This window comes from Macrosteles quadrilineatus, unplaced genomic scaffold (assembly GCF_028750875.1).
Source record: "Macrosteles quadrilineatus isolate MER2022 unplaced genomic scaffold, UCM_ALF_1.0 Scaffold_3__2_contigs__length_128488019, whole genome shotgun sequence".
Taxonomy (NCBI): domain Eukaryota; kingdom Metazoa; phylum Arthropoda; class Insecta; order Hemiptera; family Cicadellidae; genus Macrosteles; species Macrosteles quadrilineatus.
The window spans coordinates 10,063,779-10,078,027 of NW_026542596.1; positions in this window are offsets into that span (position 1 = coordinate 10,063,779).

Consider the following 14,249-nt stretch of genomic DNA (forward strand, 5'->3'; position numbering starts at 1 on the left):
GAGGTGATGGAAGACAGGGAGTCAATTGAGACAAGATTGATCACTTCAACATTTACAGCTAAGAGATATTTACATTGTACCGTATTACACGTGTTATCTACATTTGGTAGGTATACAAATGTTTGTTTTAATTTTTGTTACGATTTTAGACAGACATTTGATACTTTTATGTGTTTCTTCTTTTATAGGGACCTTATGAGGCAGTTCCCAAAATTGCCATTTTCAATGTGATTTGGAAAGTGATAAGTTTTCTAGTAATTTGGCAATTGAGTAAACTAACACAAGCAAATATACTAGATTTACCAGAGTTTTTCATGAACAAAACAATAATCAGTATATTGTGTTTACTACGATAACATAACAGTGAATATCAACGAACTCATGTATTACATTTTACTTGTGCATATGGTAGTTTTGTATGAAGTGTCAGTGTGGCCATGTGTCACCAAACAACATGTAAAATAGTTTTGTCCATGACAGATGACAAGTTAAATGCAGCTGGTGGAATATATTACATCCCTACTGTATTTTTATGTTTATAGCTTCCACCGTTGGTGCTGTACATGTTGGCCTATTTGAAAAGAAAGTCTAAAAGATATTTCCTTTTAAATGAATTCAAAATGAAATTAAACATTATTAATCTACAAAATAAATAAAAATTTTGTCGTAATTTCTTACAATTTGACAAGTTATACAAAAATAAACTATTAAGTTTTAATTACTAACAGGATTTAAATCATAGTCACTTAATATATATATATATTGGGGAAATAAACAAAGTTTATCGTTGACTGTACGTACACCTTAGGACTAACCAGCTATGACCAAGGCTACTGGCCAAGAAACCGGTTATCAAATAGTTTTACGAACCGAACACTCATTTTCCTTTGTTACAAAATCATTAAACATAACATGCTATAGTAAACCTAATTCACCTAGATGTAAAAGGGTGCACCAAAAAAACCTCACGGTTTTTGTTTTGCAATAAGTCATCTGTTATGAAAGTTACTGTCTAGTGTGGTGCATCGATGTATATATAAATTGTGGTGTGGCACGGTTTGGAGTCATCGGACCATATGTTTTTGAGGACGAAAGGGGGAACACCGCCACTGTAAACTCGAAATGCTATGTGGAAATGCTGAGGGGGTTTTTGGTTCCACAACTGCAAATGTTAGGATGTGTTGATCATAGAATAGAATAGAATAGAAACGTCTTCTATTTTAAGCGGTTTTCAGTACAAAAGACATGACCAACACATGGTTAGCAAACTAGTACTATGCATGTCTTGAAAGTATCCAAAATGGGCAGTCCTATGAATTGCCTCAAAATATAAAAAAATTAAAAGAACAGTTTTTAATGTATTTCTTATGGAAAACATGTTCATTTTTAATTTTCACGATAAATCATAACAAAAACAAACTTTCTTAATAATTTGTAAATCGACATGAAATAAACTTATCAACCACCCATTAATTTAATAAAATAGGTCCAGTAGAACTGTAGATTTAGTTGCACAAAGTTTAACAACAATATCTCTAATTCAGCATTTTCTCGCCACTATAATTTGGAGGTTTCTTAGCTTTTTTGCAAATAACTTTTAAATGGTGAGGAAATCAACCAAATTGAAAACTGATTTCTGAAAGAGATTAAAATTTCCTACAAATTACTATCATGCGTTTCTTAAAAATAGTCAATAAATAAAGGCTGCCTCTTAAGTTGGCTACAAATAGAAACTTGTAAATAGCAACTTAAAAAAAAAAACAGTTTTTAGTGTATTCTCGGTTTTTCTTTTTACCTCAAATATTAAATAAAAACCAATTTTCATAATTATTTGCAAATCTATACAAATTAGGCTTTCCAACGACCCTTTCATCAACTAAATCAGTCCAGTAGAATTTTAGATTTATTTGTACAATGTTTAACGAAAATATCTCTAATTCGGTATTTTCTGACATTTATAAATTTAGAATTGCTTGGCTTATTTGGCAATAATTTTAAATATGGTATCATTGATTGCAGAAACTCTGGCCGGAAGTACGTGGTGGTACTGTAGTAGAATCAGTAAGAAAATGGGTTGGCTCACTGACAATAATTGTCAGTTTGTATTATTAATAACTCATAATAATAATAATAATAATATAACAATAGTAATTATTAATAACTCATGATAAAGTATGTTGATAAACTTAAATAAATAGATATTTGTATTCACCCTAGAAATATATCATTGTCACGAATTTTGGTCAATATGTATGTATATAGTATGTAAACTGTTTGAACCTAAATAGACAATGTGTAAAAATACGGTGCTTCGACATGAATAAATTTGTATGCTCAAACTCAAAATTTTATTAAGTTATAAATTAGTATTGTTAACATAAAATTAAATCACTTTGGTAGGTTTTCAAACGGGTTCCAGTCTGAAATTTAACCACATGGTATGAAGAAGCAATATCATTTGTTCATTTCTATTTGCATAGTAGCAACCTTTTTTTTTGTAATTCTGCTATCCATGGTTGTTTGTACTCATTTTTGGAATCTCATGGCCTGGGCTATCGTGTCAAAATCATGAGTAAATAATTTGTAACAATCAAATTCTTGCAAAGACATATTGTTCTTTGTATATTCTGTTAAAATATATAAATATTATTTTGCAAGGATTTAAATTGATATTATAGATAACCTCTATTTTTAAATGTTGTTATAATGCTACCAAAACTGCTTGGTATACATTCCTAACTTTCTAAGCAAGAGTTCCTGTTAAACAAAGATCTAGGCCACAACAGCAAAGCATCCTGCAACATTTTTTTAAAATTTATCCTATAATCTAATACGAGCAATGTTTGCTTGTATGTATGTATGTATGTATGCTTGATTGCTTGCTTGCTTGCAGAAAGATCTCAAAAATGGGTCCGACGATTTTCTTCAAATGCTGTAAATATTTTATTTTTGGCCTAAAAACGAGTTTACTGCACTTAGAACTGCCAACAAAAATCTAACTATAGTTCGGCCGCTTAGAAAACGACCTGCGCGCTAATGCTAAACCGTAGAAAAATAAAACTGAAAGTCACATTTTTTTACATTAGTCTTATGGGTTGCTAAGTAACCATGTTGGTTGAATATGATAAACAATATCAAAACAATATCAAATAATCAACATAAAAAAATATCATAACAAGGAAAAAGTAAACAAAAGACTTGTTAGTTGTAACACATGTGTTCATAAAGGCATCTACCCACAGTATACTAGAAATTACAAAATACAGTACAAAAGCAAAAACATCACTTGTTACTACTGAGCAATGATTATACTGAAGCTTACTCGATACATTGTAGTAAAGGCTAACAATTAGCATTGCGGAGTGACTAGCGGCTAGTCCCTGCCCACCAAATCTGTTCGGGAGCGTAACTTCTACCACAGCCACCTCTAATACACTTCTACCCTTCCTCCAGCCCAGCTGTTATTTGGAGGCTTCTAATTGGCTGAGGGAACACCTTTACCGCAACGATACAGCATGATGCAATCGGCCTCGGAGGTAGCCTATAGTGGATAGCGTGCAGAGCTTATGAACTGATAGAGCCGGGTTCGAATCTCACCCATGGCATTATTTTTTTGTCTCGGATTTTTTCATAATCAGCAAGTTTGGTTGGTTTGGTTAGGTTATAACAGTTTAATTTTATAATTAAAACATTATAAAATTGAATTTGAACCAATTATATTTTTATTTTATGAACAGAACTATTTTTTCGATTAAGTCTTAATTCGATTTTTCATTATCAGCAAGTCTGGTTAGTTTGGTTAGGTTATGACAGTTTAATTTTATACTTAAAAATTAAAAATTGAATTTGAGGCATTTATAATTTTATTTTTATTTTATATTTTTAATTTTATTAATGAAAAGAACTATTTTTTCGATTAATAAACCTTTATTGGATTTTTTCATTATCAGCACGTTTGGTTGGTTTGGTTAGGTTATGACAGTTTAATTTCATAAAATTAATTTTATTTTATGAACAAAACTAATTTTTCAATTAGTAAACCTTCATTATAGTCAATCAGAAGCCTCCAAATGACACTGTTGGCAAAACTAAACACGACATCTACAGAAAACCAGACCGAACTAACAATAAAAGTGGCTTTAGCTGTTCCATAAGGATGGTAAGGTATCTGTAATCCTAAAATGCTATGGGAAGGTAAGGAAACAGGTCCGTGACGTAGGAAGTGGTAAAAGAAATAGTAAGGGTGAGCGGTCTGGAGTGTGGGAACTGTTTATGAGGATTAGATTAAGGTATCTACAATCCTAAAATGCTATGGGAAGGGAGGGAAACAGGTCCGTGACGTAGGAAGTGGTGAAGGAAGTAGTAAAGGTGAGTATTCCGAAGTATGGGAACTGTTTATGACGATTATATAAAGGTATCTACAATCCTAAAATACTATGGGAAGGGAGGGAAACAGGTCTGCGACGTAGGAAGTGGTGAAGGAAGTAGTCAAGTCGAGCAGTCCGAATTGTGGGAACTGTTAATGAGGATTAGATTAAGGTATCTGCAATCTTAAAATGCAATGGGAAAGGAGGGAAACAGGTACGCGACGTAGGAAGACGTGAAGGAAGTAGTAAAGGCGAGCAGTGTGGAGTCTGGGAACTGGAAACCAATTAATTGTAACAGTTAGATTTATGTATCTGGAACTGAAATACTGAAATGATATGAGAAGGGATAGAAACATGTCCAAGACATAGGAAATTGTGAAAGAAGTAGTAAATACTAGCAGTGCGGAGTGTGGGAAATGTTTGTGGCAATTAGATTAATGTATTTAAAATACTAAAATGCTATGGAAAGAGATGAAAACAGGTACACGACGTAGGAAGTAGTAAAGTTTAGCACTGCAGAGTTTGGGCAACGTTTGTGGGAGTTAGATTAAAATATCTGTAATACTTAAATGCTATGAGAAGGAAAGGAAACAGGTCCATTACGTAGGAAACGGTGAAGGAAGTAGTAAAGGCTGGCATCGCAGAGTGGGGGAATGGTTTTCCCCGAGCAAAGCTCGGTCCCCAGGTACTTAAGTTATAACTGAGATGCCCAGATGTATATACAATAATCTTACTAATATTATAAATGTGAAAGTTTGTGCGTTTGTTTGTTTGTTTATTTGTTTATTTGTTTATTTGTTTGTTTGTTCGTTTGTTTGTTTGTTTGAGGTTCAATCACACATTAAATACTGGTCGGATTGGGCTGAAATTTGGTATGATGATAGCTCACGTTCCCAATTAACATATAAGTTATAAAGTTTACCAACAGGGTGCAGCACTTTTTTTTTATTTATGACAACAGCTAATTTGAACCAAGCAACAACAAAAAGCCCTGATAAAAAATGAGAATTTTACTTGTTGCTATTAAATAAGTGCAGTGGTAGAACATTATGGCTATTATAGATGTGCTATACCATAGTATACGTCAAACTAAAAGAACTACATTTCCTTAAACCGCCTCTTCTCCCATTGCAAACGCAAAGCACGAGTGTAACAGCATTGTATAAGTTACTTATACGCCAACCCCGAACGAAGGACGGGTACTGTGCTAGTTATTCATTATTTGTTTGGATTCATTTTCATTAGTTTAAAAAATATTAAAGATACAAATGAAAATGGTTTGAACTTAATTTAGGCTGTATCCTGCTGTCAATGGGATACTGTTCTTTGTTATAAATTAGTATATGCATACTTTAGATTTATATCCAGCTTTAGTAGCATACTAATTATATGAGGTAATTATTTTCAAAAAAATATGTAACATGCCTTTGCCATAAAGGTTAAAGGAAAAATAATATTCTATATTAAATCTTTGTTGTACTATTAAAGGTGACGGAGAAAATTACAAACAACTGAACATTTTAAATGTTCTTGTTATTTTATGGAGAAAATCTAAATGTGGTTAGTTGGCTTGTATATGGTTATATTTTGATCAAATTTAGCTAACCTATTTAATATACATTTTTAAAGAGATTGGAAGCCTATTTTATCATATAAAACATTTTAATATACGATATAATTTCAAAATAATTTAAAATATTTATCTTTCAACAAAAACTATTTTTACATTTCAAAAAATTCAATATATTAATTTTTTTTACTTAATTGGCTTTTATTTCATAGTATTCAAAGATGTTTTCATAAAAAGATTGATGATACTCCATATGTGATTGTACATAGCAAAGAAGCTCTAAAGACGGATATTTGTGTTTGTAAACTAAAGTTCTGTTCTCTGTTTCAGCCTTTAGCTACTCCATCGACTTTGAAGGCACTTATTGACCTTTCTGCCAAGCAAATATCATATATATCTTCTCGTAGCCTCTTTGATGTTTATTAAAATAATTACTCCTTTTTATACGTCTTAATTCGTGAAAATTACTATCATATTGCAGATTTTATAATTTGTATTATTATAACATTTTATTTTTATGTAAATGTAAATAATACAAAATGCAGACAATAGCATTTACATTATTTGTATACATGTACATAGAGATTTAGAACAAAAGGTAATCCCTCAAGGTTTAATAAAGTAAGGTAATAATCTTTATAACTGTTCAGCAATACGGCTATTGCATAGCATACGTTATATCTCATACCCAATAAACATAATTATTATGTTATGGTTTGTAACTATTGTTAGATAAATTTCTGAGAATCTCATAAAAGAAGTTTACGTTCTAGAAGTAGGTCAAGAGCTCACGAACGACTTAAAAGTACTTGAGTTGGTAAAGAACTAATCGATACGTACCCATTATTACAGTCCTTAACGATTTTGAAAGACGTTTTATGACTTAATATTTACACACACAAACACACATCTATCTATCTATCTATCTACTTATATATAATTAAGTTTTAAAAATCTGTGTACAACTAAATCTAGAGTTCTACTGGACCGATTTCATTAACTAATGGGTCATTGGAAAGCTTAATTCGTGTAGATTTGCAAATAATTATGAAAGTTTGTCCTTATTCTGATTTATGGTAAACAATTTAAAAAATACATGTTTTCCATAAGAAATACATATTTGGATGCAACTTTTGGCTGCCCTGTTGAGTATTTCTAAGAAGTGCAAGGTATCAATTTGTAAGAAATTTTATTTTCTTTCAGAATATTACTTTTCACTTCCTCACCATTAAAAACCTATTTGCAAAAAAGCTAAGCAACCTCCGAATTTATAGTAGTGAGAAAATACTGAGTTAGTGATATTTTTGTTAAACTTTGTACAACTAAATCTAGACTTCTACTGGACCGACTTTGTTAATAAATATGAAATATCATTATTGTAGCCCCTCATATATAAAAATGCTGCCGTGATCCGATTTCAAATAGCTAAAAGGTTAAGGGGGCGGGGTGCACGTTACTTTTCAGACACCCTGTATGTTCCATGAAGCACTGTTGATAGATTCTCACCACCAAATTTGTCAACACATCAGTGTGTTATACTGTATAAACACACACTCTACAGTAGAGGTGTGATATATTCCACCAGCTGCATTCAAACTGTCATTTGTCACAGAGGAAACTGTTTTGCATCTTGTCAAGTGTCGAGTGGTACTGAACCACTGACATGTGGTCACTCCTACACTCCCTATAACGCGTTTATTCACAATGACTTTTCACAATATGATTGTAAGCCTTTATTATTAAATGCAAAATAAACGGAAATATTTCATTGCTACTTAAACTATTTACACTATAGAGATTTTTATACCAAACTAAAAAAATTCAACATGGCTGAAATCGCCCTGCATATAATATTTCAGTTCTATTCCCATACTTATCTTACTCGGTGCATAATAGTATTTAAGTGGGAAGTAAGGAAGCATTTAAGTTTACTTCAAAGAGCCCATAAATTTAGTTACAGTAATGAACACAAAATGTTTAACGCAAGTATACAAAACTATATAAGATCAGTTCCATGAATACCAGTCTGAAATGTGTCATGAAGTATTACTCCACACCCTTAACAAATAAAGCCTTCTTTTCTCGTAAAATCTTTACACACCACACCAACGATTGCTTTAGAGAGAGTACTTTATTGTTACAATGCGCTGGACTAACTATATTCAACTAACTCCCATTAGAGGCATGCTTTAACAAATGTCACATCAGCGTTTAAACCCATTAAATCTTGATTTTATATTCCAGTGACGACCAAAACACTAAAAGGGCGGTGCTAGGAACGTGGTCTTGTATAATCAACTAGTTTAGTATTCGACACCACTTGATAAACACTTTAACGCTGGGACAGCTATATAGTTTAATCCGACATTCATTGTAAACTTTTCATTGAAAAAAAACTTTGTAGGTTTGTGTATAAAATTAGTGAAATTTGCTAAATCTTTTTTAAACTATAAAATTTTGATCCTGTACAAATAAGCGTTTTGGGTGGTTGGAAATAAAGTTAACGATTTGCAACACTAATTTGTATATAGAGATGATATTGAGTGGCAGAGATTATTGAATAATCAAGTTAAGTAGTATCTATGACTATCGTCAATGGTAGTATAGTTCATTTCTTTTCTTTTAGAGAAGAAATGAAGTTAGAGAAGAATATAAAAAATCTAAAAACCACTCAAAATTACGTTACTAATTTTCTTGGTAACCCTAAATAGAATGTAATTCTTAGGCAAAACTAAACATTTTAAACAAAACTTAATGGGCAGCTGAAACAAACTAAATTGAACTAAGGTAAAATAGGGCAGTTTTGACACTAGCAAATTCAACTAAAAAACTAATGGAACTTCTTTATTTGTCGATATTGCAAGCTACTAGAATTTTTTATGAAGAATTAGTAATGTTTTAAAGGGAAAGCTTGTCAAACCTCCCTAATCCTTGTTTATTCGCCGGATATCGAACCCGCCCCTTTGGCATTAAGGTGCAAGACTCTAACCACTAGGATATAAAACACCACTAAGGAGGCTATCACACATTACAGTCGAAACTATAATTTGTTTTATCTATTATAAAATTGTATAATCTTTTTACCTACGACCGTTTTTTAAAGTAGCCATTTCAGTTCAGTTCTTAGAATTGAAAAGTTTCACTTAACAGCTGTTTACTTTCATATCAGCATAGTTTCATTTCATATCAGCATAGTTTTTCTCATAACAACACAGGTAACGGACTAATGAGGTTCAAGTATTGAGAGAAAAGAATTAAAATTGTAATGCTTCGAACGTCAACTAATCAGCTGATCAGCTGATCAGTTGACAATTTTAATTGTTGATCTTACTTGTTCCTGTTGGTACTCGCGTATTCTTAACCTAAGTTGGTGGAAGTTAAAGGAAGGTAGATTAAACTGTTTTAAAAATGTCAGTTAGTGAAAGTGAAGTTGACGAGATAGAAATGAGAGCACAAACTGCTTATAATATTCTATAATATTCTATGCTGAGATATAACTGTGAATTAACTCTTTCACTATAATCATTCAGTTGTAAAAAAAATGTAATGCAATATTTACCTAATTGTACCTGATACAGTATTTATGGTAAGAATGCTGCTAGCAGAACCTATTCCCTGAAAAAGGTAACTTATTATTTAACGAAGTTTTACAAACACGTAATTACATGAAATCAGCTGATTATACAATAAGTCGTTGCATCACTTTCAGTGGCAATGACAATACACGAAAACATAACCTCTCTAAAAAGTTATCAGTAGTGATTGTTGGTAATTAAATCCAGATTGATAGTAATTAAAAAACGGTCGTAGGTAAAGTAGTGTACGCAACTCGCGTTAATAGTCTTTACGCAATCGTTGCGTAAACTACTATATGCTAATGATTGTTGTACTTTATGGAAAGCTGTTCACTTTACCATTTACTCTCAACACTTAGAGATTTGTTACGTGATAACTCTTTGTTCTCTAGAGCAGGCAAGGCGGATACAAAGGTGACATTTGCTGATTGACGACCTGATGTAAAACTCACCTGGCGTTGAAAACAATAATTGCTTTGTAGAATGCTTCTGGCGTCGTATCAAGCTGAAATACACTCTTCGCCGTTTTCATTTCGAAATTAACACCTGTTGATGGTTTAACTGTTTAAATTATTACCTATTGGTGAAATTATAAAGACACACAATTAACAAACTTCATTATTTAATTTGTCAAGTATGAAACATATTTTACCCCAGTTTTTCATTATACCACAAATATGTGGCAAGGGTATTTATTTTACGTTCGTAATTTTATGAAATAAATAACTACTAGTGTACATGTTGCTCGAAGTCGAGCAATTGCAAAGAAGTACAGGAGTTATTTATAAACAAATAACTTGTTTAAAAACTAATAACAGTCATAATTTCTGATGATTTTAAAAGATTCAACTAAAAGATTATTAACTAAAGGAAATACTCACAATTTACATGACAGTCCTATTCCAGTTTAAAGGGTTAATTTTTAACAATCAATCTGCCCATGTACGGGAAAAGGTAAGCTTACAATTTAACTCAACATAAAAAAGGCTGTCAGCTTTTATAAAGCACTGTACCTAAGTTATTGGCCAATTTGTAGACAATAAGGTGTAGGCTACTTTACACTCTACAGGAAAACTCTACAGGACAGAATTAGGCAAGAACTGGCAAACTCTGAAATGGTGATATTTATCATAGGCTTACTCATCTGCCAAATCCTTTGAATAACAATTCAATAACTAATAACTTTATCATTTAACACAAACCAACATCCAAAACGAAACGCATTTTTTATACAACATAGATAATTTACACATTGACTGTTTTACTTATGTCCTTCTTCTCATTATAAATTTTTGCTCCGCAACGGGAGAAATCTGTTTCATAATCATTGAAATAGATTTATAATAAATAATCTATCATAGAGTTTAAGATTAAGTAAACCTACCACATAGTTGTTTTACATGGTGGAAAGAAAATACATTTTTTTGGATCAGCTGTCGGAATTTGTGAAATAGGCATTTGACAGTTCTGGTTGTTTACAATAAAATATCAAAGCAAATGGAAACATTGTGAATTTTCTCATGCTTCCATGGAGACCAATTATTTAATATTTAATTTCTGACAACAGCTGGAGTTTCAAAACAATGTTTGTTTCCCATGTTAATCTTATGGAGAAATACGAAACTTTAAAGGGCCCCAGGGCCTCGCTCTGTAATTATTTACCTAAAAAGAAAGTTTCCTGCACAACTTGTTACGCTCTTTCTAATGACACCAAAAACATGTCAATCGGTTCAGTAGTTTCGGAGGAGTAATTGTCACAAAAATCGTGCTTGCGTATTAAATAAGTATAGATATCCATTCTAACTATTGACCATTCCTTAATTAATTTGAATCACAAAACTTGTAACAGAAAACAAATTGTTGTACGCCTTTCTGAACTCTCGCAAAGCCTTTTCCTCCACTCACGTCATCAGTGTTTGCTCCTCTACTCCTTTTTCACTGCCACCTCTTTACTGCTCACAAAATATTTCCTTGGGTTAGTTAAACTAATAAATTAAAAACTAATATTTTTTGTGTTATTCTAAAATTGTAATTACTTAGTCAAGCAAATCAATGTTGACAATAACAGAGTTGAAAAACTAATCTTCCATTGCACTATTTTAAATATTTTTACGATGTCTAACCACGACATTTATTAAAGTTTTTTTCTTTTTTTGTGGGGTAGTGGTCTAAGCCCTAGTCTTGTTACTATCAACGCTGACCTGATGTTAAAAAGCACCTTTTATCAATACCCAGATGATATATTACATCTGGGTTTGGTAACGATCTCGCTTCGAGTCGAACCAGCGGCCTTTAGATTGAAGGCGAGCTTATTTAGTAACGAACAGTTGGGTGATCAAACATAACACGCATATTAGCTTCTAACTAATTTGTTTGATAATTCACAAAAACCATTGTATCTTTATATTCTACTATTATGTTTCGCATGACTTCAGCAGTCTGAAAAACAAAATACAGTTGAGTTGTATTTATACAACAACCCTTAAACCTTTTAAATTTACACCTTACTACATTCTAAAATTTGTATTCCCTCTACACTTTAATACTTTCTCATTAAATGGCGACCATACAAAGTAGGTATTTTAAGCCAAGTATGAATGGAGATGAGTGTAGGTACGTAATCTTGTATCCTTGTTAGTTACTAAGGCCAACATATTCCTTAAACACAGCTGTTAATTAATAGCCCATACAGCTAATGGCAACTAAGGGGCCTACAGTTTATAGTGGAATCCGAACCACATTTTGCCTTGGTATTAACGAATTGGTCTAATTATCAGGATAGTACTGCGGATAGTCGTAGTACTCACTAGTGCGGACGTTAATCCACACCAGGTAATATCGCAACCACAGCGCAAGTATATAAATATCCACATTTCGTGACTTATAAGAACTTAAGGTGTAAAAATAGTCAATTCTGCCGTCTTTAGACCTACCTAATTTATTTAACCCCTTGAATAAAATTATAGTTTTGTCACTTTTTTCTTTACATTATATATAAAAAAACATGTTTGTTCCCTAAAACTTCAAATATTTTATTCATCGCTCTACACAATTTATTTTCCTCAGGTCTTTCTATCTTTACACCCTATGTTTTTAAATAAAATTCAATATTTCTACTCATTCCATAAATGTACAGTACATATTTCATGTAAACCAATACAACAAATTAAGGTGGTACCATGCGATTGTTGTTCGTAGCGGAGCTTTTGTGAATAAATAAGACAATATTTAACACCCATTATTGCGTTAATAATTTAGCATAAAACTTTGCTAAGCGTCTGGGTACCCTTGGGTAATAGCCTTGTAGCCTTGTAACATAGCTAAAGGTAAACACCTCTCTATCACTAGGTGCTCCAGTCATCAATCTTCCCTCAATAAACTCGGTCCTCCATCACCCTCTCACATCCTCAGGGTCCCTTGTTTTGTGGGCCATAATATTTTTGAATTATAATTTTCATAAATATTTAGAAATGTATAATTGTGTATGTATTTAGAATTGTATTCCTGATCAAATATAGATACGTTTCTTATCTAGAATATGTTTCCCTATTCAAATATGCTTAACAAAAAGTATGATTAATAACAAGTAGTTATTCGTATTATGTATATTTACGGTTCACATTTTGAATTCCAGTACCTTTAAATTTTTATTTTGTGCAAATAAGACATAACTTGTATTATATATTTTTTGGAATTCCTTCTTTTCGGAAATGGGTGTGGTGTTGTAGCTTTACGTAAATTAATAAAACCATGCCCAAAACAAAGGTTGTATGATAACTATATTTCTCATGTTGGACATTAGTTAAAACAAGATACACCAATTGCTCTGAAACCGAGTCCAACGGAAACACATTTTCAGCTCTAGAGATGGTCATTAATCTTGCCTCAATAGGCTTAGTCTTATACTACATCTTCGTCTTTCTATGGGCAAATAACTGTTGTTTTGACATCTGTATTGAATTAAATCTTTAAAAAATTGAGTTTATTTTCAGAATTATTTAAAATTAGAGCCATTTTGTAACTCTTAGTATTTAAATTTATAGTTTTTTACATATTGATTTTAACAAGATTATCTCGTACGTTTTGTGAATATTTTAAGCTGAATATAAATTAAATAAATACTGACGACCATATGATTTTAATAAAAATGATGACCACTCGGCTATCCAGCTGTAGATGGATTACATTATTCCTACTTTAGTGGGACGAGTAGTTAAACCTCGAATTAGCTTCGACATTTTTAATCAACTCCAACTAACAAGTAAACCACCAAACATGTGTTGTAGAGTGGGTTAGCAAAAATATCATATTTCAAAAGGCAGTGTTAATCTTACTAGAATCATACATTGTCGACGAAAACATTACAATTGAAACGGTACATACTTAAATCCTGTTGTTAGATGTTTTCTATAAGATGAACAATGGGTAGCTGTTCGTTTAAACTTTTGTTCAACAATCATATAGTGGATAGTAGATCATATATACTGACTATTAACACTTCTAAATACTTTATGCTTTTCCATTTCCTGGTTCATTTTGACCTTTACAGTTGTGCATTCCTTTTATTGCGACAGATCTCAATAACTAGTAGCTTTTAATAAATAATACAGGAACTATTGATTTACATAACTATCTTCGTGCACATGAATAATTTAAAATTGCTTGGAAAATATGTCCTTTGCTAAATTAAGATATTGTTTGATGTATTTGATTGTATATTTCTATTTTATTAATAAA